The sequence below is a fragment of the Colias philodice genome, chromosome 20, assembly GCF_061535455.1.
Source record: "Colias philodice isolate Cphi_HAF_F1 chromosome 20, ilColPhil1 Martin Lab GWU primary, whole genome shotgun sequence".
Classification (NCBI taxonomy): Eukaryota; Metazoa; Arthropoda; class Insecta; order Lepidoptera; family Pieridae; genus Colias; species Colias philodice.
This window is the reverse complement of record NC_143105.1, coordinates 8,663,568-8,689,303: the sequence shown is the minus strand read 5'-3', so window position 1 is coordinate 8,689,303 and position 25,736 is coordinate 8,663,568. Positions and strand designations below refer to the sequence as shown.

Below are 25,736 nucleotides of genomic sequence, written 5' to 3'. Positions count from 1 at the left end.
CATTTAAAAAAAAATGCGTCTGGAATTTTATAATTATTTTTTACGTACTCAGCGTATGCAAAACAACAAGTCCCTTTGCGCTTAGTATACCGAAAGTGGGACACCCTGTATATCAAACTAGATGATATCGATGCCTCCTAAGTATAATGAGTCAACTAACAAATTTAGGTATTTTCATATTTTTACATAAACGAACATGATAAATCGTGATCTTAACGTTAGTGTTAAAAAAAATTAAAAAAGAACAATAATTACCGAGATAATTTCACGTATACTAAATCAATTTCAACATCAGTTAAAATCGTACATTGTAAACTGATCTAAATAACATTGTACCAGTGTACGCGGGGCGTGAGTAGGGGCACAATAAACTTGTATCATTATACAAGTTTATTACGGCTCAGTAAACGATGAATGGCGGCAAGTATGCACGCAATTTTAAGTAATAATAGTTGTTTAACATGTTAAATTAATATTATTAACATAATACAGAAAAACAGGGCGCGAAATTTTTTAAATTTACACAGGAATCTAGAATATCATGATTAATGGAATTAATTAATGATATTATGATAAATTCACGATATCTTGGATCTCTTCCGGGTTATTGTTTTTTATGGCATCAACAGACAGCAAAAAGAGGCGCTAGTGCAATTTCCAGCTGTGTTTTAAAGTTTATAGAAGACACGGTGGGTAATGGTGTCAAAGATTACCGGTTCAGGTCAGACAACTGTTGAGGCCAAAATAGAAACAGAATTGTATTTTTAATGTATATGTTAGCTAGTTCGAAGTTTGTTATAGATATTAGTCATAGCTTTCTAGTAGTGGGTCCAAATAAAGACGACAGTATGCACGTTTTCATTGAAAGATAGCTAGAGCTTTTAGTTTCGCCAAATCCGATGCCATACAAAGCCATACAAAGTTACTAAAGTGTCTTTTAATTCAAGTTAATTAAAGACTTTAAATCAAAGCTATAGCATATAAACATCTGGACAACTACCAATGATGGATCAAAAATGCCTTGGAATAAAGTTACGGAAGTACTAGTTAAAGCAGAATATCCATCGGCTGTTTTGTAAAACGAGATACCAAGATGGTGCTTACAAGTGGATAGAATGTGTAAAGATACCAAAAGCTACACGAAGCTACACGAAATCGAAGAGATATTGACGTAGATAATATTTCTTTAGCTTATCAGATGCCAATTTCTATTGACCAAAATAAGCACAAAGACTTGATGGATCTTTGTAAGACACTAGTTATTCCTAAATACATAGTATCATTTATTTTTTAATAATTTGATTTCAACGAACTCTAATGCAGCTAACGACAGCGATTCTGACTTTTGAATTTGCGTTATTAATTTATTTCTCTTTGATGATGGAACATTGATAATTTGTTTAATGTTGATTTGTTTTTACTTGTAGCTTTTAGTAGGGCTACTATGTATACTATGTATAAAGAACTTCGTACTTAATTATAGCGATAAATAGGAATTTCATTTATTTTTTAATAAATTAATTGATTTCAACAAATTCTAATGGATCTAGCGACAGCAATTTTGACTGATTTTTAATTTGTTAACCCTTATAACTTTTTTGAGCATTAGAAATAGACCGTGACGTTATTAATTTTCATAATTTTCAGTATTGTTAAACTTAAATTGCCGGTAAATGATATTTTATAAATAGTGATTTGTTTACGTTGTAGCGTTTAGTAAAACTATTATGTTAAAAATATGTTTCTATATACATAATTATGACGCAAAATACATCGTGATTCTTCAAAATGAGTTGTTTTTGGTTTATTATTCTTGTTCTTCTTCCTAGCTTTTATTAATCCCACACATCGAAAGGTATTACACAAAAAAATACTAATAAAGAAACCTCGGTAAATTACATTGGTCCAGTATACGTAGAGGTTTCAAATGTTAACATTCCTGATGTCTTTCCCAGTATAATGAGTCAAGTGATATAATTTCAACATTTTATTATTTACTGAGGTAGAAAAACCCAAAATAAATAAAAGTAAAATTATATTAATAAAATAACAATCATTATTTCATGTTATTTTGGTGTAAACGATAGATTTTGATGGACAACGTACATGAATATAACTGGTACTTAAACCATTTCACTATTGAGTCCCGCCGGCGTATACCCAGCCATCTACATAAAATGTCATTTAAAAACAAAAATCAGCAAAATCATTTTGTACCAAAGGAAGAGCTTACAATTTACATTAAAAAAACATTTACTTTATTTCGAATTAATTTTATTTCAATAAAATATAAACGATTTGCCTTCAAATCGTTCTCCTGTAAAATAGCTAAAATGTCAGTTGACTCATTATACTTAGGAGGCATCGATATTATGTTCAACGATTCTGTTTAATCAAAAACATAAAATATTAAAATTTACTCGATAAAAAAAAATCACCAAGTTAGCTCTAATTTTCACACTTTTACGTTTTCTACTTGACATCATGACACAAAAAAAAATCATAATAAGTATTACCATACTTATTATGATTTTTTTTTCATAAACAATTATATTAAAACATTTGCAAGATATTTGTCAGAGCATTTTGTGTAATTACTTTTAGTTTTGGTTTTATCTGCGATAAACCACAAACCAAAATCAAACGTTTATCTCGAGAAAAAAAGAGCGCCAAAAGTGGTTTATCGCAAATAATATCTTGCAAATGTTTTAATATAATTGTTTATGAAAAAAAAATCACAATAAGTATTACCATGTCAAGTAGAAAACGTAAAAGTGTGAAAATTAGAGCTAACTTGGTGATTTTTTTTTAACGAGTAAATTTTAATATTTTATGTTTTTGATTAAACAGAATCGTTGAACCACCGTTGAACATATCATCTAGTTTGATATATATTTTATTTTTTAGATTTAGTCTTGCATATTACACGTATCATCTAATAGAAGATTGGTTATTTTGCTTTATGCGCCCCCTTAATTGAAATGTAGCAAGTAACTTTGATTCATTTTCAGGAAACCGATTGAGCTGAAATTTTGTATACGCATGTAAATTGGATAGCGATGAAACATTATTATGAGATAGAGCTGATTTGATGATGGAATCGGAAAGTGGCCATAGGAACTTAGTAATATATTGACTCAACTTTATCGAGGTTGAGCTCGTTTGATTCGTGTTGAAAAATACACTAAAAAGTATTAAATAAAAACTACTTTACTTTTTACAATTACGATTACATATCTATACTAATATTATAAAGAGGAAAGGTTTGTAGGTACATATGTATGGTTTTCAGTTTTCACGCATAAACTGCTGAACCGATTACAATGAAATTTAGCACACATATAGAGGATAACTTGGATTAACACATAGGATAGGTTTTATTCCGGAAATCCCACGGGAATGGGAACTATGCGGGACAAGAGCACAGACCACAACCGTCTCTTCGAAAACCATGTTGATAAATGCAGAAAATTTTAAAGAAAAAGTTGCGTTGCTGTCGCTTTCGTGAGCGCATCGTTCAAAACTTTGCGAGGAGACAGCGACAGAGACAAAATAGTTGCCGGGCAACTAAGTTGCTCGTGGGCGCTCGCTCTTAGGCGTGACATTTTTCCATTACACGTAAAATAAGGTCATTAAAAAAGTTTCACTTCTTACGTGTGTAAACTAGTACACGCACACTTTTTTTTTGTTTATATAAAAAATGTAAAACCAATTTACGCTATGTGCAACAATATTATAACTAAGCTGTGAAGTATGTTATTGTTTCCACTAGTATGAAATTGCAATGTGCAATGAATTTAAAAGTATTTCAAAAGAACCTGAAGTCTCTGATAGACTTTTGAGACACTTTTTGAGATACATTTTTACACTTATCCGTTATTTAAAATCAAGCTATTAGGACACATCAACTTTGAAATGAGTGATAAGTCGTATATAATGTATACTGACGACAATAAACCCACAGTAAATACTTACTTATATGTGAACATTTATATAAAAGACACATTTCAGTTCTAAATAATAAATCAGAATAGCGCAAAATTAGTTATCCATGATAAATATAACAATTAAGCAGTTCTCAAGATGATGTGAACACCGGAATCAGTCTCAACAGGCTTGCTGAGTTGTCCAATCTTCAGCTTATAAGCTTCTTCCTCAAATGGCTTCTGCATTTGCCCGCGTCCAAATGAGCCAAGATCACCTCCACGCTTAGCCGATGAACAATCAGAGAACTTTGTAGCGATATCCACAAATGTTGCTTCTTCTGCTACTATTTGTTTCCGATAGTTCTTTAGGATCTCTAAAGCTTCCTCCTTGCTACGCGTGATGTTGTCTTCGCGCCATGACGATGGCCGCCGGCTTTGCGCGTGCTTAACGAGAATATGGCTGCATCGGATCTCACCTGGGTCGGCGGGCGCGTCGGGACGCTCCCACTGCGATTTCTTCGTGTATGTGTTTAGAAAGTATGCCATACCCGTTGACCTGCTCTTCCTCATCTCCCATCCTTCGGGCAATGGTCCCTCCTTGTCAGATGGCATTCTGGAATGTTTGGTGAACAATTTCATCGTTTGTTTATCACACATCACTTAAAACCGCAAAAGTAGGGTTATAAACGCGGTAAAACGGAAATATTTTACGTAGATTCGGTTCTCAATAACATTTCGCGACTTAATAAGCGGTTTAATGTTTAGTTTTGATTATAGCTTTCACTTTTCAGATATCTAATTACTATTTAGAAAGCAGAAATGCCTCCCCAGTCGGCTTCCGTTTAAACAAGAAAACATGGTTTTTAAAAATACTTACCTAATTTTTTGTTGGATATTGACTTCTGGTAAACCGCAACTAATCCCACTTGATTTATTTTATAATTTAACGTAGTTTAAATTACTGATATACCACTTTTAATAATTAACAAAATGCAACTTGCAACTTTGCAAGCGAAGCAAAAGCCAAAAAGGTCTTTGACATTTGATCTATTCTGAATTCTGATTTCTGTCAAGCCGTCAGGGCAAAGGAAACTTTGTTCTACAGCCTAATCAGCTGTCATTATCAATGCTGCACAAATTCAAAATATTAATAATTACATAATTGCAAATAATTCGTAATTTTCCTTTTCTTAATATAAATTTATCTTTGGAATAAAATAATTAATAAACTTCAAACCGCATTTTTTTTAACTGGCAATTATATACCAATATGTGAAAAGCTTAGAGTATATCAAGAAGCTTATAACTAATACACTGGAGATTGCACTATGACCATTAACTTGTCACAAGAAAATATAACCTTGAATGACGTCAGTGTTGTTTTTTGTCTCTTTCTGTGGGTGACCACACTGGTTCGTATATTCAGGATTTTTCGAAATAAGAAAAACTAAAAATCATGGTCTATAAATAATAACGACATATATTTTTAACAGTATTTATATTATAATATTACTGGTCAACTTACATCAATAATTATCATCTTTATAGGTACATACCATTTTAATTGGTAGAGAATGATAGTTTTAAATAACGCTTGATAACTTTTCATCTCATACTACGATTTTTTAATTAAAATGAGTGCCACATACATTAAAACATCGTTTTGGTTACTCAAACTTCAGTCTAAAACTTTTCAATATTCCAAAGGGAGAGTTGCATCACTAGTGTTGATGTGTGGTAACGATATTACAGTTCTCAGAAATTCGTATGTCTTTCAGGAGCTGTACTTACGGTTACTAATGGTTTCATGGTGGTTAATTATAATATAATTAAAATTACTTTAACAGTTGAGACGCAGTAACAAGAATGTGGTAAATAAAAAGGTATAGCACTTTTCAAAAGGTATTTTTTTTCTGGACCGTAATCCTCAAGCTTAAAATGCAAACTGCATATTCTGGCATGTTGATAAATTTTACCCTTGATAGGCATTATGGACAGCCATTTATTTCTTTTTATTTCATTTTTGGAAAGCTGAAATACGTAAAACAAAAAAATATTAGGTTAAAAAGTATAAATTTCAATGTAAAAAAGAACAAACCACAATATGTGAGTGCAATACCGATGTCGTGTGTTGTTTCATTACTAGTATAAATTTTTTTAAAATGGTGTTCTTAATGTTCATCATAATATTGTTTAGCAATATATTATCGTCGCTATCCGTAAAAACCCATCATCATGGTTACCTTACTTGTTAAATTTGTTTGTTGAAAACTTGTTGAAAAATGATGAAAGTATTAGGAAAAGAACTTATTTAACATGATTGCTTAGTAAAATGATGATAAATTTGACGATTTTTGCCATTAAAATGATTCTAAACAGGTAAATGCATGAGTATTAGGAATATTGTAAATAACGTAAATATACACTTGCCTGTGAAATTATAGGCCAGAATTTGGTGTCCAAAAACTTCTGCAATTTTTCACAATGCAATACATTATTAATATTCGGAAAATATTTATTAAATACGCAACAATATTAACTTAAATATTCGAAGCGACGCAATTTTTTTGACATTTATGCCATATTGTCAAAGTGAGAGTTGCTACAATTTTATTATGGTAACTACCCATAATCAGGGAATATCGCTTTTTAATAATTGGTTCAGATACTTATTTTATTTAGCATAAATAATAATTGTCTCATCCAACAATGCTTCTGAATGACGTTGTTGGCAATTTATCAACAAACTCATGTACAAAAACTAACCTTTTGCACAGAATATTACAGCATACATAGTAGCCTTGGGAAAACTTCGTATTAACAGTGGCAATACCAAGTTAGGTGTGAAAGTGATAGAACACAACAATTTTCTTGTTACACGTCAAATGTTCATACCGAAATCTCCAGTGTATAAGATATAAGCTTCTTGGAGTATATATACTATATCTATACTCTAAGGTGAATATATTGAATAAATAAAAACAAAACAAAAAAGACAATGACGATACCATGGAAGGTACAATAAATAATATTATGATCTGAATATCAAGTTACATGTATATTACATGATTTGTGACTACTGACATCTATTATAATTATTGGTAAGAACAGACTTGTGCGAGTTTTTTTTTATTAGTAGTAGATGTCGCTACTGTCTTAATAATTAATCGCATTCATAAAAACTGAAATTTCTCTTTCTTTTATAAGGTTTATGGAACCTCCCTATCTCTTCACTGGCAGAAAGATAGAGAGAGACTGGAAGAATTTAAAACGAGATCTATGGCAACAAGGTGGCAACATGCGGTAAACCATAAACTAAATCGAATCTAAAAAAATTCAAATTTCGAATGCCTGGCACCAGTTTTTTCTGATTCTGTTTTAAAATTTAATTATGTATTCGTTTTTTATTAGACTAATGAAAGTTGATTATTTTTTTAGTTTAAAAATACAAACCATTAACATACAACATAAAAGCAAGTAAGTAAATTACCATTTTAACGTTTTTGCTATGTGCTGAAAATATTTTATGTTTATTATTAGAAATGGATTAGAACTTCGGTGTTTTAATGTTAGACGTACCTACTACTACTTACCTATATATATGTATTAGTTAATCTTTGTGTTATTAAACCAACAGAATACCACCATGGTTTTAATCGCTACTAAGTATGTAGTTAACAATAAAAGTAGGTAGAAATTAAAAATTTCCTTTCGTTTTTAGGTTGTTGCTCGTTACGTCGAAACGTCGTTGAATAAAATTGCCATGAGTCGAGAAGTCAGACAAAAGGAACCACAGAGAGGAACAATCTACTGTTAAAAAATATAGGACATTTTAAAATTTATCTGGTAAGTTTTTCTGGCTAAATAGGTATTTAGAGATAGAAGAGATATACCTACTTACAATCAGGTAAGGTCATATTATTTTTTTTTTTACAGCATATTAATTAATGACAAAAATAATCCCCGCCATTTTTTTGTACAAATAAAATCCGCCTAAATAAGTATAGCTCGATGTACCTACTTAGTACTTTTGTTCATACTTCATAGCATACGATACCTACAGGAAAATGTGCTAATTAAAAGTTAAATAATACGTTGTAACTTGTAATGTCTAGGGATTTTTATAATTATTGGTCACAGATCACGGCGTATTATTAATTAGGTACGTAATAAACTCAGGGAATAAAGGTACCTACATATATTAATAACTGTATTGTTTGTTGTCTTAATTTGCGATGTAATTGGACAAACACGATTGGTTTATCATGTACCTAAATAATCATTTTATTCATAATTATTTATTTATTTATTTATTTATTTATTCTTTATTGTACATAATATATTTATTTTATTTATTTATTTATTTATTTATTCACACATATCAAATACCATTACAGGATTTCCTAATGCGGTACTGACTTAAAACTATAGATGTTATACATATATATTAAACTAATACTACTAATACTTATACTAACAACATAAACTAATAACTTACAACCTACTAAGAGAACATACAATTAACACAATCCAATAATAACAATATAATTAATAACAAATGACATAAAGAAGAACCTTTGTTAATTCACCCAACTTGCATGTAAATATATCCACTCTCCCATGGAGGTCATTAAGAACGCGGAGTGCTCGCACCAGAGGAGTCTTCGCAAGCAGCTTGGTTCGTGCTTGCGGCACGTAGAGTAGTGGGGGCTTGTGACGCTTCTCAACGTACTTGTCCGGCACATACAGCGAGAGGGATTGGAGTACTCCGGGATTATGTGCAAAACCCCTCAATAACTGTATAAAGTATAGCGCAATGGAGAATTCCCGTCGCACCCTCAGTTCATTGTATCCTACCATACCCAAAATGAATAGTGTAGGATACATTAACGGGTAAAAGGGGTACACCCCATACAGCTTAAAATAAAGATATCTAATGTATTTGTTCTGGACCCGCTCTAACATTACATTGTATTTATCTTCGTGTGAGGACCAAACAACTGAATTGTGCTCCATGTGACTGCGTATTAACGCATTGAAGAGCACTTTTATCGTTGCAATATTTGTAAAATCTTTTGTTTGGCGCAGAAGGAATCCAAGGTTTTTGTAAGCCTTTTTACATATGTTTGTGATGTGCTCACGAAACATCAGGTCCGGCGTGAAGTAAACCCCTAAGTCGCGCACCTTATTCACCCGTTGAATAGGAACGGATCCAAGCGAGTAGGTGTGTTTTATATTTTTATTTGCACGAGTGAAACTAACTACAGAGCATTTTGCTATATTGAAATATAGCTTATTTCGCAGACTCCATTCGAATATATTTCGTAAGTCACTTTGTAGACGCTCGCAGTCCGCCTCCTCATTTATTCGTAGAAAAACTTTCAAGTCATCGGCAAATAATAGGCACTGACTGTACTCCAGGACATCCGGTAAGTCGTTAATATACCAAACATAAATAAGCTATTCTATAATTACAATTAAGATACAATGAAAACACACGGCACATACGTACTAAAAGGCGGCCTTATTGCTTAAAAGCAATCTCTTCCAGGCAACCCTGATTGGTAAGGAATGTAAGGAATTACTTCAATTCAACCGACTTCAAAAAAGTTTGGTTCTATATTCGACTGTATTTTTTGGATTTGTTATAATTAGTTTCTAGTTTTCAGTTAATAATAAATAGTAAATATATAAATATTTAAAACTAACTACTGTTAATACATTTTAATAAGATAAACTCATTAAAATAATAATTATGTCATTGTTCCCGATCCGATCAAACGGCTCCGCTTTTTCTTTACTAGGAGTAGACGTGTAGTAGTTTTAGTCCTAGTATGTCCGATTATACGAATCACACCAGTCTCATGTCATCATCTATTTCGGAAAATCTTTAGCGCTGATCCTCTGTGGGTGTACCTTCACCGGTATGACGGCCCAATAGTGCCGAAGCGTGCTAACTCCCACATTGTCATGTAGTATATCACAAAACCTGATTAATCGTTCATTATAACTCTGGCGGTACGTTTAATAGTGATATTAAAATTGCTTATCATGTAACGCTAAATCTAATATACACACAATTAGATAGATAAAAGAAAGATTCGAATGATGGAGTACTATAGGCCTAGAGCACACGTTAGTTGTGTGATGTGTCCTAAAATTATTCTTATTTACCTTTTTTTTTAGTTATCTATATGGAAAAAAAATGACATCATTATAAAAAGTTAAGTACATTTGTTTAAAATATTAATAATAACTATCGTGCAAATTATTTAAAAATGTATTAAACATTTTTTAAATCCAATGCAAGACAAAATATTGTTTCAATGACGTCATTTCATACTGAAGGAAGGTAAGTATGTATTTATTTCGTTTTAATATTATTGACACATGATGTAGGTATACAGCTGCATCCAGGAAATGAAATCACGTCAAGTGCGTGTGAGCAATGTGTTCCCAGCTTTATTGAAAGGTTGACATGAAAAACCTATTAAAGTTTTTAAGTGTTTCGCATTTAACCTGATTGGTGGATAGCAGCGCGCGGAGGCGTACGGCGCACCTGATTGGTTGGATTTTGACGTAAGTAGAAGAGTTTTCGCGCGCTTTGCAGCAGTTGTAGGTTTTCCCGCGCGCCAGTGTGGCTGAAATCTGTTGCGTTCAAAGTTATGAAGACATTGTGAGTCGACGTGCATTTTCAATAACATCTCTTTTACGGTGAGTCGTTTTTTTATTTAGGGTAAAATGATATGTGATGACGGAAATCATTATAGTTTTTTTGCGTTTTAATTACTTAATATTAGATACTTAATGTTTAAAAATAAATAAAACCTAATTAACATTTATTATGCAGCTATAAACTAAAGTAGGTAAAGCACTTTTAAAGCTTTCTAATTCGAGACTGAATAATTTAAAATTTTACAGGGATAAATTAAAATTTTAACGTACCTATAATTAACTACTTAGTTGTATTTTATTTTGTCTTAGCTAATGATTAAAAATTTTTCGTCTTATATTTGGTCAAATTGGTTATTCTTTTTTTTAGATAGATATTGTTTATAGAAATAATCTATATTTTAAATCGTTGTCTCAAGTACCTACTTTAAAATAAAATCTTTTCAATATTAAATATTCGATATACCTATTGGCATAGACTAAAGATTAAGGCAACAAAATATAAAGATCAATTCATGCATATTTTGTCTATGTATAGAAGTATATGGTAAATAGATACAGTTAAACTCTATTTCCATTTCTTAAGGATTTTTATTGAAACGGTTCCATACGACAAAGTCCATATTTATTCAATAAAATACGGATTTAAAATTAATTAAATTACTAAATAAAAAAATCAATAAAGAGCCTCCACCTCAAAAAGCCGATAAAAGCTTCACAAATCTCTTAGCTTTGTGAATGCTCATGACTCATGAGTCATGGGTGGTTATAATTTTCACCTAGGTCACTAGTTAAACATCGCATCGCTGTCAGATAAAGAAACTATATTTATATTATAGGTACTAGTCAAAAAAATATTTTTTAACAAGTTAGTAGGTACTAGTCAAAAAAATATTTTTTAACAAGAAACTAAACCGCCCGTCATTTGTCACAATAAAACCAAATTTAAATGGGACTTAAAAAATCTGATGGTAATTATCAAAATCGTTCCAAAATAATAAGACAGACGTATTGAGGACCTCCTCCGACTCGGTTGAATAAGAAGGAAAAAGGCTGGTTCTTTAAATGTATAAGTACAACTAGGTATACAGCATTCCATTTTATCTCTGTCCAGTTTCGACCTGGATAAAACAAGTAATAAATAAATTCCTGAGTCGTGTAGTATTTCTAAACCACTTTGTATGTAGCGTTCTACGAATCCTTCTTAGAGTTTGTGAGTTTGTAAATTAGAGCATTTCGAAGAAATTTTAGAGTTGATTAACGTGAATGTACCTACTCAGTTTCTTTGATCACTTTTTAAGAATTTGAGTAAGATTAGTACTTAGCTAAATATATCCTGCTTTGTATTTCTTGTACTTCGATGCTATACTTTCAGGAAACTTTCAGTGTAATATAAATAATTATATAAGATACTAGCTGTCTATTAGGTACTAAAACTTATCAAGTTATATACTATTTCTCAACTTTTCTCGAGAACCACTCTATCTGCTAAAAAATCACGAAGTGACTTTGATTAATAAACTAGAGAGATAATATTTAGGACTATGTATTAAATAATTATTTGTAACAAAAACAAAACTAAGCTGCCTGCAAAGTGTCTGAAGTAGAAAAACAATTGCAAGCACTAGCTTTCAAAACAAAAAATCAATCATCAAAATAGTTTTACCCCGTCAAAAGTAGTTGTCCATGAACCAAAAAAATACAGCCCAATTTGAACCTCCTAATGAAGTAGCGTGGAAGTAGAAGTAGTAGTAGATTTTGACAGCAATATAATCCAAAACACGTGCAACATAATTGTAGGTAACAAATGACCAAAACAGGCAATTACGCACTTCCAAACGAATGCGTTTTAAAACCAACATTACCTACGCGAACGATTGACATTCGTTCTACCGTACTACACGCTTCATTTGAAGTATATTAATTGAACTCTAACCTACGCTGTTTACAATTAACCAATTATTGTTTTGGTCAAATCTTCTCGTTAATATTTGCATGTGTGGAACCGCAATGTTTTTGATCATATAAATGCATTAAAAGAAAAAGAAACAGAGATTTAACATGGCTAGGTAATCTAGTTAGGTATAAGATGAATAGGTAATCTAGTTAGGTATAAGATGAGGATATTTATAAAAAAATGATTCAATAATAGTCGTAGATGTTTTGCTCAAAGCCCGAAAGCGCTGATTTAAAATAGCTAGGTAGGTATATGGCTAAAAGTTGACCTAAAAAAAATAGTATCATTACTACCACTTCCACTCTTCTAAAGAATATTATGACAAAATTATAACAATTGCAAAATATGTATGCATCTAAATAGTAAATCCGCAACCAGAAGGGCTAATAAAGCTTGTCGTATTCAACTGCCTTCCGTAATAACCTCGTTAAGAAGATTTAAAATAACAGATACGTATTCGTATAGTATTATTACTAGTAGATAAAGTATTACATTATCTGTGGTATTATCATATTACATTATCTGTGCTAATAAGTACATATTTTTTCAATAGATCTAAATATTCTCCTCATGCGCTGATGTCAAAGGGTTCGTGTAAGAATAAGTTGTGGGCGGAGTTAAACTTAGAAAATTTTCGATTCACCTGCCATATTTTTATCTTTTTTGTCCAAATAAATTGCTGTTATTTCATACTAGGTGTTACACGCGTTTTCGCCCACATGCATGTTTTTTCCACACGTGTTCTTTTTTTATGATTTCCTTATACATGTATTAATAGCATCTTTTGTGTCCTGTCCTCATTATTAGAGTCCAATTTGAATATCGTATTGATAAGTTAAAAAGTGTACTGTTCCTGAGAACAATCTATAGCTGTACTAAATGTTATCAAAATCTTTTAAGCCGTTCTGACTTATGACACGACTGTGTTTTAATTTTATCTGTGCTCATTATTTAAAGGGTCATTATTTGTCTATTATATTCCATTACTAGCTGCGTCATTTCATTTCATTTCATTTCATTTCATAAATGGGCTATCTAACACCGAAAGAATTTTTCAAATCGGACCGGTGGTTCCTGAGATTAGCGCGTTCAAACAAACAAACTCTTCAGCTTTATAATATTAGTATAGATTAAATTCGGTGGACGAAATTCATGCGAAATTTTTTCTTCTTTTTCTCTTTGTTTATGGCCTCACCCAATAAACACAATATTTCGAGATTTCAGACCTCTTATTTCAGGCATTTACACCATCATGAAACAAAGCACGTATACGTTCTTACAGTTTCTCTAATAATTGTTCATAAAATATAAGTTTTTCCTCTATTCGTAGCAAATGCTACGAAAATAACATTTAAGCGAAAGCAGATTATATTAAATTTAGCGTATGCATATATTAGTTAGAATCATTGTACAATGAGTATTCAGAGCATTTTAAATGTTAAAATTATGTAGAATTATTTAAAGCATTAGTTTATGATTAAAGGTTATTTGAAATGCACAAATATCTGGCATTGTTAAACACCGCAATAGTGTCATTCAAAAAAGATAGGAAAATATTGCAGATTAGATATATTATAGCCTAACACTATGTTATAATATATTACATACTTTAATAATAATAAATTATTTATAGAAAAACTATCTGCCCCCCTAGACAAGTGGCTTTCTATTAGCGTAAAGTTCAATAGAATAGATTATGAATGTATGAGATTGACGTTTGATTACGACGACGACGACGATTGATTACGTCCGCGTCAATCTCATACATTAATAATCTATTCTATTGAACTCTACGCTAATAGGAAGCCACTTGTCTAGGGGGGCTGGCGTCTTCACTCGCGTGATGGCGGGGTAAAGCCCATCAGTTGTAATATAGCGAAATAATAAAATAAATATCAATCTGTGCAAACTTCGGCGTTTACAATATTAGTATTTAGAATTAGTATTTTGAAATATCGGATGTATCAAAGTCGACATTCTTTAAATGTACCCACATGCACATTATAATAATTTTGAATCTGCCACTTCCAATCTGCCTCATTGTACATTTTTTTAACTCGAATAAATAATTTAAAGAAATCTCTGTCATATAATAATGTATTCATAATAAGTTTACAATTATATTATAGGTATATTCTTATTTCTTAACACTTTACGTAGCAGCTATATTTTGCTATGTAGGAAACAGCAGACGTTGTCTAAAATATATTCAACTTTAATTAGAATAATTATTAGTAACGGGTTGGCTACGATTTCCAAATTTGCATTTTTTAATACAATTTCCTACAACTTCTTGAATGAATATTCTAAATTTTGGTAAAAACGTTAATAAATAAAACTGTGTAAATGCCAATCACAAGACAATTGTACAAAGCTTATCGGTAAGAGGTTTTGAAGACCGCAATAACCGATGCCATACTTCAATGTATTCATGAGATCTGTATGGATTCCTAACGGTTTGGCTGTCGTAATGCTATCTGAACAATTTATCGTTATTGTGTGAATATTTGACCCGGCCAAGTTATTTGATGCGTTTGTTATGACGTCACAATGTCGCATTGTAAACTACCCACTAGTTAGTGATCTTGATATCTTGATTTAAACGTCGAAGAGCGTGGGAATGATGTTCACTATGAAAATGTCGGTGCTAATCTTCTTCTTATATATAAAAATGAATCGCAAAATGTGTTGTTGGTAAGCGCATAACTCGAGAACGGCTGAACCGATTTCGTTAATTCTTTTTTTATTATATTCCTTGAAGTACGAGGATGGTTCTTATGTAGAGAAAACGTAAATATGTACCACGGGCGAAGCCGGGGCGGACCGCTAGTTTATAATAATAACAGTAAATATTTTTGTAGTAGTGTTTGATATAGGTATTTAGGATAGGATATAGCCGCAGATAAATCTTACTATTCTTAAAATGCTCAGTACCTAGTTTTATTTTTTTTGGTTGGTTGAACGCGCTAACCTATATTTTTCTTCTAACCTATATTAACCGTTTTGGTGTTGGATAAGCGATTTATCGACAGTCTTAGGTATAAAAGGCTATAGGTATAAAATTATTGTAAATTTTATTTATAAAGGATTTTATCGTGCATTCAATTTTAATACGTACGTAATATATTTGTTATTTAGGTCAAAATTATATTCTACCTAGACATATTACTATCGCAGCAAAATTTAACGTTAGAATTTGAATTATTCAAAACAGTTCTAAATTTAATATCAGCAACAAATGCTTGAATGATCGTTTTGCCTGCATTATATTATTGCAGGTTTTGCGTTGCAAGTGCTAACTCACTACAATGTATTAGAGAAATTCCAATGCGCACCGTTTACCAATACGGCATATTGGAAGAATATTTGTTTCGTTGTATTGTTTCGTTCAAAAGTTATTATTGCTTCTATGTTTGTAGCAAGATAGAAGTACAATTCCGTTTACAACTGCTATTTTACTTTTATGACGAATAAAAAAGTCCATAAGCCATAGACAGGCCATAAGGTTTAGATATAATAACATGTATTTTTAAAAGGGTTACGAATTTCCACAATCAATGGCCATTACCTCGGTCCTCGTCTTCATTTTAAAACAATTTATAAAAATAATTAAATTATAAACTTAAAAATCCAGACACTTCAGGGTAAATCCATAGTTAATCTTTAAACCAAAACATAGAGTACCAGGCGAGCAGACATAAAGAGGAGGTAGAACCTCCCCGTCCTTGCTTGTGTGCAATGACTGCAGTGTGCCTGTCTGCAATGCAAATGTAGTTCGAAGCTTTTTAAGGTAACTGATGCATGCTGCTTTACGTGTTTATTTTAAGGATTAATTCTTTATTAGTTACCGTGTTAAATATCTATTGTTGAGTTTGAGTTAAACAAATTGGTAAGTCTGGTTCTATGGGAAAAGTATTAAACCTGTAGAGAGTTAGAGTAGGTAGTTGAACTTTTTTGAGAGGGAATTGACTTATGCAATACCGTAAGCGCTGGTGCGTAAATAATTAAAATTATCTTTACAAATTATCCCTATTTAAAATGGTTTTGGATAAAATTATGAATACTTACCTTTAAGCAGTCTTTCTGGTCCTAAATGGTATCGTAGTACTTATTTACGCAGTCGTTTTTAAGTATATCTATCATTATTGTAATGCAGTTTAACAATAATTTTTAAATATAAACTTGGACAGTGCAAATAATTTAGCTATAGATAAATAAGAATGAGATAGCTGCACAAGCTCCGCCCGTTGTTTACACAACAGTCCCGTAACCCAAAACATTGTACCAGGTTGTCAGAAATAGGAAGAGATCATATTGTGGGTAGTAAGGTCCGATTTTGTTTACAAACTCGCTCGTAACTCAAAACATTGTACCAGGTCGTCAGAACTAGGAAGAGATCATGAGATAGTAAGGGCCGATATTGTTTACAAACTAGCTCGTAACCCAAAACAATACATCAGGCTGTTAGAAATTTAAAGAGTATTTTTGTATTTAATTAAATAAATAAATAATTTATTTATTAAGTGAAACAAAGACAAAACCCACCAACTCGCTTTCGAATCAAAAAATATGGTCATAATATTACGTAAAGCATTGTACCAATTCATAATATTATTATTGCAGGAGCCTTTGGCTTCACTAGCGTTACACCTGGGTAAAAGTAACCCAGATTATAGGTTTTCATCAGCAACTTGTATACCAGCCCCCCTAGACAAGTGGCTTTCTATTAGCGTAAAGTTCAAAAGAATAGATTATGAATGTATGAGATTGACGTAATCAATCGTCGTCGTCGTCGTAATCAAAAGTCAATCTCATACATTCATACCTAATCTATTCTATTGAACTTTACGCTAATAGAAAGCCACTTGTCTAGGGGGGCAGGTTATGCAATTTTCGTATGAATGAGTAACAACCATACTTATTTATACACCATATAACAAACTTTGTGTTTATAATATTAAGTAGGAATATGGTAAATAATTAATTTTATAAAAACCTCTAAATTGCAATAAGCTAGCCGTTTATAAATTGCGTCAATCGCCATAAATATTCATAAAGGGCACAATTAAACTTTCCCAACAACCTTCGTAACTTTTAATGCCACTATTGTTTTAAAATTTATTCCTTTCTTCTATAGTAAAAGTCGTTATACATTAAAAAGCAAGTTGTAGTAAATTATAGAAGGAATTCAAACTTTTTAATTTACATCAAAAAAGGAGATTTTATTAATTCTTAAGTATGTAAGTAGGTATATTAAGTCCATAGCATAATTGATAATATATAAATAATTGTGTAAACTTTCAATTGTTCATGAATTACATTGTACAGTACCTACGTTATCTTAGTTTTTTAAGAAAATAGCCTTGCTCTGTCAAAGTAAAGTAGGGAAAATATAGAAAGCGAAAGATACTCAAGTTCGAATTGTGAGAAAATATCTGTTAATATACCGAGTTATTAATGCTATTTTTTAAAGAGGGCTTTTTTTAATTTAATAAATCTAAATTTGACCTAACTCGTAATCCGATATTTTCTAAAAAAATAACAATTTTGTACACTTAAAGCTCTTAAAACATTTAGATCCGCCACAAATCTAATATTTTAGGTATCATTTTTATTCGATCCCTTCTAAATATTGTTAAGAGCCATTACAATAATATTTTTTTACCCGGCCGTAGGTATACGATAGGCCAGATACCAACGTAACCGATGTTACATCCAATCTTTTTATTTCTAAGTGTATTAAAAGGTTATCGTAGTGTCACTATTTGTATCAGGGGATTATACCAAAGGGCTTTGTCGATATGTCCTTTAGGGACGGCATTCGAGAAATATCCATCGAATTAGGGTCGCGGAAAAATCTACACAGCAATTAAGATAAATGTTTGTTTTGGTATATTATATCATTACGGATTAACTCGTTTTCCTAAAAATGAAATACTGTATTCTCTATTTGTTGATAGCTCCAAATCCCAGGTGTACATTTAATTGAAATTAATATCAATAGTCACTATAATCCTTTGGAGCCATGATAATTAATCTCTGTAAATGAAAACCATAGCAGCTGTTACCGTTTCAGGCTCAGCTACCTTAATTGTGACAGGTCATGCCGGCTCTGATGATCAATAAGAGGTCCACCTTTAGGTGTACCTTCACCTTACCTTTGAAACCTTTAGATCAACTACGCTACTTAGCTTAGTTGCAATCGTGCTTCTGGTTAATAATGAACAACCACAGTAACTTATACTTAGTGTGCCGATAAGAAACAAAAATTCTAACTTTACTACACGATGTGGATATACTATGTACATTATTAATTAAAAACACAGAAAAAGCAAATTTTTTTCTTCTTTTTTCAAGTGGCAATTCCCGATCCCAATGAGGACGAATTCTGTCAAACTATTTTTTTTCTCAATATACTTAGGTAGGTACATCATTAATTAAACCCTTTAAAAATAATCTAGTTTTCAATCACCCCATCGAATATATTTCCATTTAACTCGACTTTCAAAGCCAATAACATACATTATGATCACAATAGTGACAACACTCGGCATAACATTTAAAGAAGCCCCTTGGTAGTAAACTCAATCCGTTCCTAAATAAACATCACGTTAGGTAAATAATGGTTGATTTGTTCAACAATTCGCTTGGTGTCCCGTTTTTTACAAATAAAATGAACGCAGTTTGAATATCACTTACACAGGAGTTTCCTTACTCGCTTTTCGTAGACGTCTTTTCATATACATACTTAGATACTTAAGTATAAATGGATAAAAAGTCGGAATTGATCACATATTATGTAGATATAAATATTATGGATAAAAAATTACACAAATTTAATTTTAGGATAATTTTTATCAGTAACTAGCGGTCCGCCCCGGCTTCGCCCGTGGTACATATTTACGTTTTCTCTACATAAAAACCATCCTCGTACTTCAAGGAATATAATAAAAAAAGAATTATCGAAATCGGTTCAGCCGTTCTCGAGTTATGCGCTTACCAACACATTTTGCGATTCATTTTTATATATAAGAGAAGATGTCCTCTGATTCCTTTATGAAATAGAAAAATGTGAAAATGTTCGCGTCCAACTTTAAATACCTACCTTTATAATGTGTGGTAATGTGAGATTCGTTATTTGCAAAAATTAGGGTTACCTACTTTAGAAATAAAAATACATGCTTTAAAAGAATTAGTTAGCTTTTTTTAATGTCTAAGAATGTTCATTATTTATTTCATCAAGGAAAATCATCGTATGGTAGTTATATTACAGATTTCCTTGTTCCTTCAATTAAGACTATCAAATGCCCAATTTTCTATTTTTTGAGAATAAAAATAAATAAAACGACTGCAAATAAAAACCGTTATTCAAAATTCAGTATGTAATATCTTCAAGATCTATTTTAATACGCAGTAAAAGGTCTTACGTATTTTATATTGTAGCATCAATGTATCGTGATAAAAATTTGTTTTCTCTTTACCTCAGAATACTTTACCAAATCACCAATAAAATTGATATCTTGATTTACCTTCATCGTATTGTATTTGACCCATGACCTGGGCACTGCATTGTCAAATGAAGTTACGAGTGTTGGCTTAGATCTCGAACCGAAGTGTTCACCGTCCGAACCCTTGAGCGAAACCTTTTATCCGAAGTAAGTTTATTTATTATCGAACAAATAAATATTGGTTTTCTATAGGATTTCTTATAAGCAGGATGAGTTTTAAAGTAACTTTTAAAGTAAAAAATTATGTTAAAATATTCATTAATATTTTACATTAAATATGAATATTCTGTTTATACTAATGTAATAAATAACAATTTATGTACTTAATTATATTGTACTGTTTGATTTTACGCGAGTATTATACATTTAATTATTTTGAAATCATAAGAGTCATTGAAAGAAGAAGAACGCATAAAATAAAGTTTATTCAACACTTCAATTCAATAAAAAAATGGAATTACCTAATGAATGCATTGGTTAAATTTTAATTTTTGAAATTTCAAATTTTGTATGCTACGTACAACACCACATACATGTATTGATACATGTCTGTGGTACAACAATTAGGCCATTTAATTCATGTTGAATTAGGACACAAATTTTTTGTCAAATGTGGCCGACATTTACGTGTCAATCATAACGATTAAGTTTTATCATTTTATTTGTGATCAGTGCTCAGTGGTTAAGTTCGAGATGTAGCTTTTCATTTAAAATTTCAATTAACTACATACTTACTCATGTGGCATTTATTACACCTACCTATAGACTAAACAATAGCTTTAGTCGGAAGCTCGTTTTGTTATACATATTATAATACTAGCGACCCGCCCCGGCTTCGCACGGGTGCAATGCTGATACTAATAGCACAGTATTACAATATTTAGGAAATATGGCAATACTGTGCTAATAGTATATAAAACGTAGACAGAGAATATAAAAACATAGCGGCCCGCTCCGGCTTCGCACGGGTATAAAATAGATAGCCGGGCCGCGGCCGGACGGTACCGCCGCAAACGCTACGTCCCGCAATTTTTAAATCTGTAATATCTTCGAAAATATTCACTTAAATCATACGGTGTAAAAGGCCATATAGATCTATATTAAATGAACAATGTATTCAAGGTATTTAATTGGTTAAGGATTAATGCTGTATTGGTTAAAATCGCATCGAAAATTAGCCATTATTTGTCGTAAAAAGTAAATGACAAAAAAAAGTTATTGTGGGTTATCCATAAGAGATAGACATATACCATCCCGGACTTTTCTGTCGACCTTTTCAATGTGTATAATACTTAGTACATTATTTTGATAAAACTCGTAGGGTTCAGCCTGCGTTTGCAATGTAAGCGGAAAAAATGTAATTTTTTACGACCTCACATTAGAAACCTCAAAAATAACAGTACTTCTCCACTATTTAATGGATGTTATTATACATATAAACCTTCCTCTTGAATCACTCTATCTATTAAAAAAAACCGCATCAAAATCCGTTGCGTAGTTTCAAAGATTTAAGCGTACAAAGGGACATAGGGACATAGGGACATAGGGACAGGGAAAGCGACTTTGTTTTATACTATGTAGTGATGATGTAACTTCATGGTCTATCTTGAGAATTAGTGCAATTGGACATTCCTATTCTAATGGGTAGTTCGGTCTAGAACATCTCTATTGAAATAGTTCTCTAACGATTCCTTCATTTAACTTGAAACATTGTGATATTGTTAACCGAAACAATTCATTCTCCTTATGTCTCCTACCATGAAAATGTATTTATTATTTTTAAATAAAAGAAATTAGATATTTTTTTTGTTATGTTCGAAATTATTTACAAACAATCCAAAACACACTACATTTTGTTATACAATCTTATTAATTCAAATGCCCATATACAAAAAACCCTACCGATATCTTCAGACCGCACGTTGTAGCATTCACTTGTCCCGGGGGTCGTCCCGGCGATTTGTGTCCATATCACTTTATTTGGAACCTATTTATTTTCGTTATTCTCAGAACTATTAGGTTTTTCATCACGTTTTATAATATACCAGTTATTACGAACTTTGTTAATTCATGTTAAATATAATGTGAGCTAGAGATATAAGGAATAGAATTGAAATGCCATTTTTCCGATTAGCTCAAGTTAAAAATTCATTTATGGGTCAAGGTATACGCTTATATAATAGAATTCCTCACAATATTAAAGAGTTTAGTAGTTCTAAATTTAAAACTTATATAAAAAATGTACTAGTTCAGAGAGCGTACTACAGTATTCAGGAATATATGGACGATAAAGACCCATGGAGGGTTATCGCGTAAAAACCACAGGACAGTTCTTTGGCATATTATGATAGATGTCCAGAAGGTTTTTTCAACCAAAAAGTTCCTAATATGCAATTGCGATACATGCGCACCTTATGCGCATATTTCCATATATCTTTTAAAATCATCTCTATTAGATCAAGAGCCCACGACGGCCAGACTTTCCTTTCTTTCGGAAAGTTGAAAGTTTCTCTGTATATGTCTCCTATACAGATAAGAACGACCAGCGACTATCAAGTTTGGGTTGTGGTTACTTTGGCAGGAAACAAGTAGTGAAGGTGTATAAAATAGTACCTAACTTTCATAATAGTTTAAAAGATAAATTTTATATATGTTACTTGGGGACCTATAAAAAGACATTACCTTAAGAGCCAGACAGTTTTCATGGTTCTTACATCTAGCCAGACACATTTAAAAAATAACTAACATATCATCAAATTCACATAACTACCTAAAAGCGTAACAAATATGAAATAACCCACTAAAACATTAGTTAACTATAATTATTAAAAAAATAAAAGTATAATATATAAGTAATAAAGTTATTACTTATCTTTTACGGGGGCTTATGTTGATGAAATTTCACGTATCTCGATGACACAATAAAAATGTCATCGGGATACGTGAAATTCCATCAACATAAGTCTAAGTAAAAGATAAGTAATAACTTTATTACTTATATATTATACTTTTATTTTTTTAATAATTATAGTTAACTAATGTTTTTAGTGGGTTATTTCATATTTGTTACGCTTTTAGGTAGTTATGTGAATTTGATGATATGTTAGTTATTTTTTAAATGTGTCTGGCTAGATGTAAGAACCATGAAAACTGTCTGGCTCTTAAGGTAATGTCTTTTTATAGGTCCCCAAGTAACATATATAAAATTTAGCTTTTAAACTATTATGAAAGTTAGGTACAATTTTATACACCCTTACTACCTGTTTCCTGCCAAAGTAACCACAACCCAGACTTGATAATCGCTAGTCGTTCTTATCTGTATCGGAGACATATACAGAGAAACTTTCAACTTTCCGAAAGAAAGGAAAGTCTGGCCGTCGTGGGCTCTTATATTATATTCTATATTGGTACCAAAACAATTTTGAAAGTCGTTTTAGCATAAGCAATGAACATACAATATCGCAATCGCCGGTACAGCATCCGTTTGCCGAATTTTAAGATAAATTCTGTAATGTTTTTGGCTGTGGTTTTTGGCAATAAATTATTTATTTCATAGTGTTTTTTTTTTATAAAAAGCACGTTTATTTATAGTTAGCATAAACATTGAGACACTAAAAAATGAAATTGCTTCTAAATTATTTCGAATGTGTCTTTCTCATAAACACTTAACTTCCACTTTCGTCTCATGATCATTCACGCCATTCATAAAGGAAACTTTTTAAATGCGATACTTTTAATTTTCCGGTCAATACAATGTTCATTCAAAACTTGAACAATTTACCGTCCGTATACATTTTGAATTGAATAGGTATAAATCGCCCCGAATTTTTCTTGAATTCTGTAAAATGTAGCAGCTGGAATGTGCTATTATATACTGACTGCCATACACACACTGAACAGTGGCAGTGTTTCTCTATTAAGCTTTTAGGCCTTATTTATTGTTTTAAACAGAAATTTTCAACTGTTTGAAATAGCTTAAGCTTATCTAAAAGCCGTCCTTTAACCAATAGATCTAGCAAATCTACAAAAAAAAAATTTTAAAAGTTTTAATTAATAATGTAATGTTAATTTTTTTATCTATTTTTTTTAATCTACCATTTGCGTATTTGAATAAGTGTGTTCATTTCGCCTTCCTGTAATTTTTGGACGATATTTCAATCGAACGTTATCATTAAGAAACTAGTTATATCAAAGTTTACATCTTACCCTTATTCCAACACAGATGCACGGGATAGGCAAAGATATTAAGTTTCCCCACGATCATCATTCAGACCTATTCGTGGTTGATTGAAGTGATGACGTCGTTTCCTTTCCAATTAGTGACTTGAGATGTGAATTATAAGCTTACGTGTTTTGCTTCTAGCAATATGTCTCATAAATTCTTTGTACGTTTGATTGTGTAAGAATACGTAACTGTTAATTAGGTGTTTGTGTTCGTCTATTTTTAATATTGGACAATTCTAGGTGATTATCGAATTGTTTTTAAAATGTACGTATACTTATTGCATGTAAATTGTAAAACCAATAATTTTTATGGAAAACAGTTACAAACGTATCAAAGGAACTTGAAATGATTAGATGAAATCAGAACTTTTAAATTTAACTCAACTGAAAGACGCTCTACTTAAGGATCTCTAGTCCCTGTCCTGTAACTTAGTTTACTAAGCCTAATTTAATATTTGTAGATTTAGTCAAGAAAGACCGATGCAAAGATAGATGATTAATTATTCTCTTTCAAATTTCCATTCATTTGAACCGAATAAAATCAGACCTGTGTAATGTGAAGTCCTAATGTCTCTAATCGCTGGATAGTTAACTATGTTAAATTTATCTACCTGTAATTATGCAAAGTAAAGAGGCAATTGACTAAAAGCGTTAGCTGAAAGCTGCTATGCATTATTCACATTCACACCACAATACTATGACAATGCTAGAATTGTGGTAGACTAATTGTATTTTAATGAGTACAATAAATATATTAATTTTTAATTGCCTCGGATACCTTTAATGAAATATGGGTGTTACCCTTAGTGTTACCTGATCATTTTTTATATGTTGAGAATAAAATTGATTAAATTCATTTGGTGCATGATTGTTCTTCTATCACGCAAAAACCCGTTAACGCGTTTGAGTGGGCATACACTTTTTGAAAGATTTTGTCTAGTCCTACGCTGTAGTGAAGTGAATTGAATTTAGTCATTATTTCTCCTTGCGTTCAAGCTAACTTTTGACTACAATCCAGTTTCTATCATCGGCGAATTCTTTACCACCCAGAGGGTTGATAATAAAAATTATTTATACCAAATAAAAGTAAACATAATTCAACACTAACATAATTAGAGTACATAAAAATCAACGCAGCGATATTACCACGTTTAGTGCTTTCTTACGTTCTCGTAAACCAATAAATAATTTGTCGAGATCGCCTGCGGAGGCAAAGCTAGCCGTAAACTTTACATTATTTTGTTTTATCGTCCCTAAGGTGTGGTTCAATTCTTATTTGATTACGTTACGATACTAAAATTATCGCGGGATTCATTGTATTTCGCAGACGTCTCAATAAATTTTATGATTACCGTTATTCTGTTTAAGTTTGTTGTTTGGAATAGGACGGTTTTTATGTCTGTTTCTAATTTCAAGCTTTGATGGAGAGATGATTGTTTTGTTGAATTG

General features: G+C 31.5%; 2 protein-coding genes, 1 long non-coding RNA gene and 1 pseudogene across 5 annotated transcripts in view; 2 read left to right on the top strand and 2 right to left on the bottom strand.

The window, feature by feature from the left end:
* Positions 1–4,929, bottom strand: part of LOC149479601 (COMM domain-containing protein 4) — a 37,227-nt gene extending 32,298 nt beyond the window's left edge. Inside the window, exon 1 of the mRNA XM_089708119.1 lies at positions 4,804–4,929. The gene's annotated coding sequence lies outside the window, so the exon portion shown is untranslated. The remainder of the gene's footprint in view (positions 1–4,803) is intronic.
* LOC149479596 (uncharacterized) overlaps positions 1–25,736 on the top strand; it is a 186,543-nt gene that overhangs the window by 12,374 nt on the left and 148,433 nt on the right. The window lies entirely within an intron of this gene.
* Positions 3,966–4,929, bottom strand: LOC149479602 (putative peptidyl-prolyl cis-trans isomerase dodo pseudogene; annotated as a pseudogene). Its single transcript, XR_016317232.1, has 2 exons — positions 4,804–4,929; positions 3,966–4,539 (listed from the first exon to the last, which is right to left on the bottom strand). The product of XR_016317232.1 is annotated as a putative peptidyl-prolyl cis-trans isomerase dodo pseudogene (transcript).
* Positions 7,665–25,736, top strand: part of Tk (Tachykinin) — a 55,703-nt gene continuing 37,631 nt past the window's right edge. Inside the window, exon 1 of one of the 2 annotated variants that reach the window (XM_089708112.1) lies at positions 7,665–7,772. The gene's annotated coding sequence lies outside the window, so the exon portion shown is untranslated. Of the gene's footprint in view, positions 7,773–10,547; positions 10,641–25,736 lie in introns of those variants that run through there. The other variant, XM_089708111.1, reaches the window with a different exon arrangement.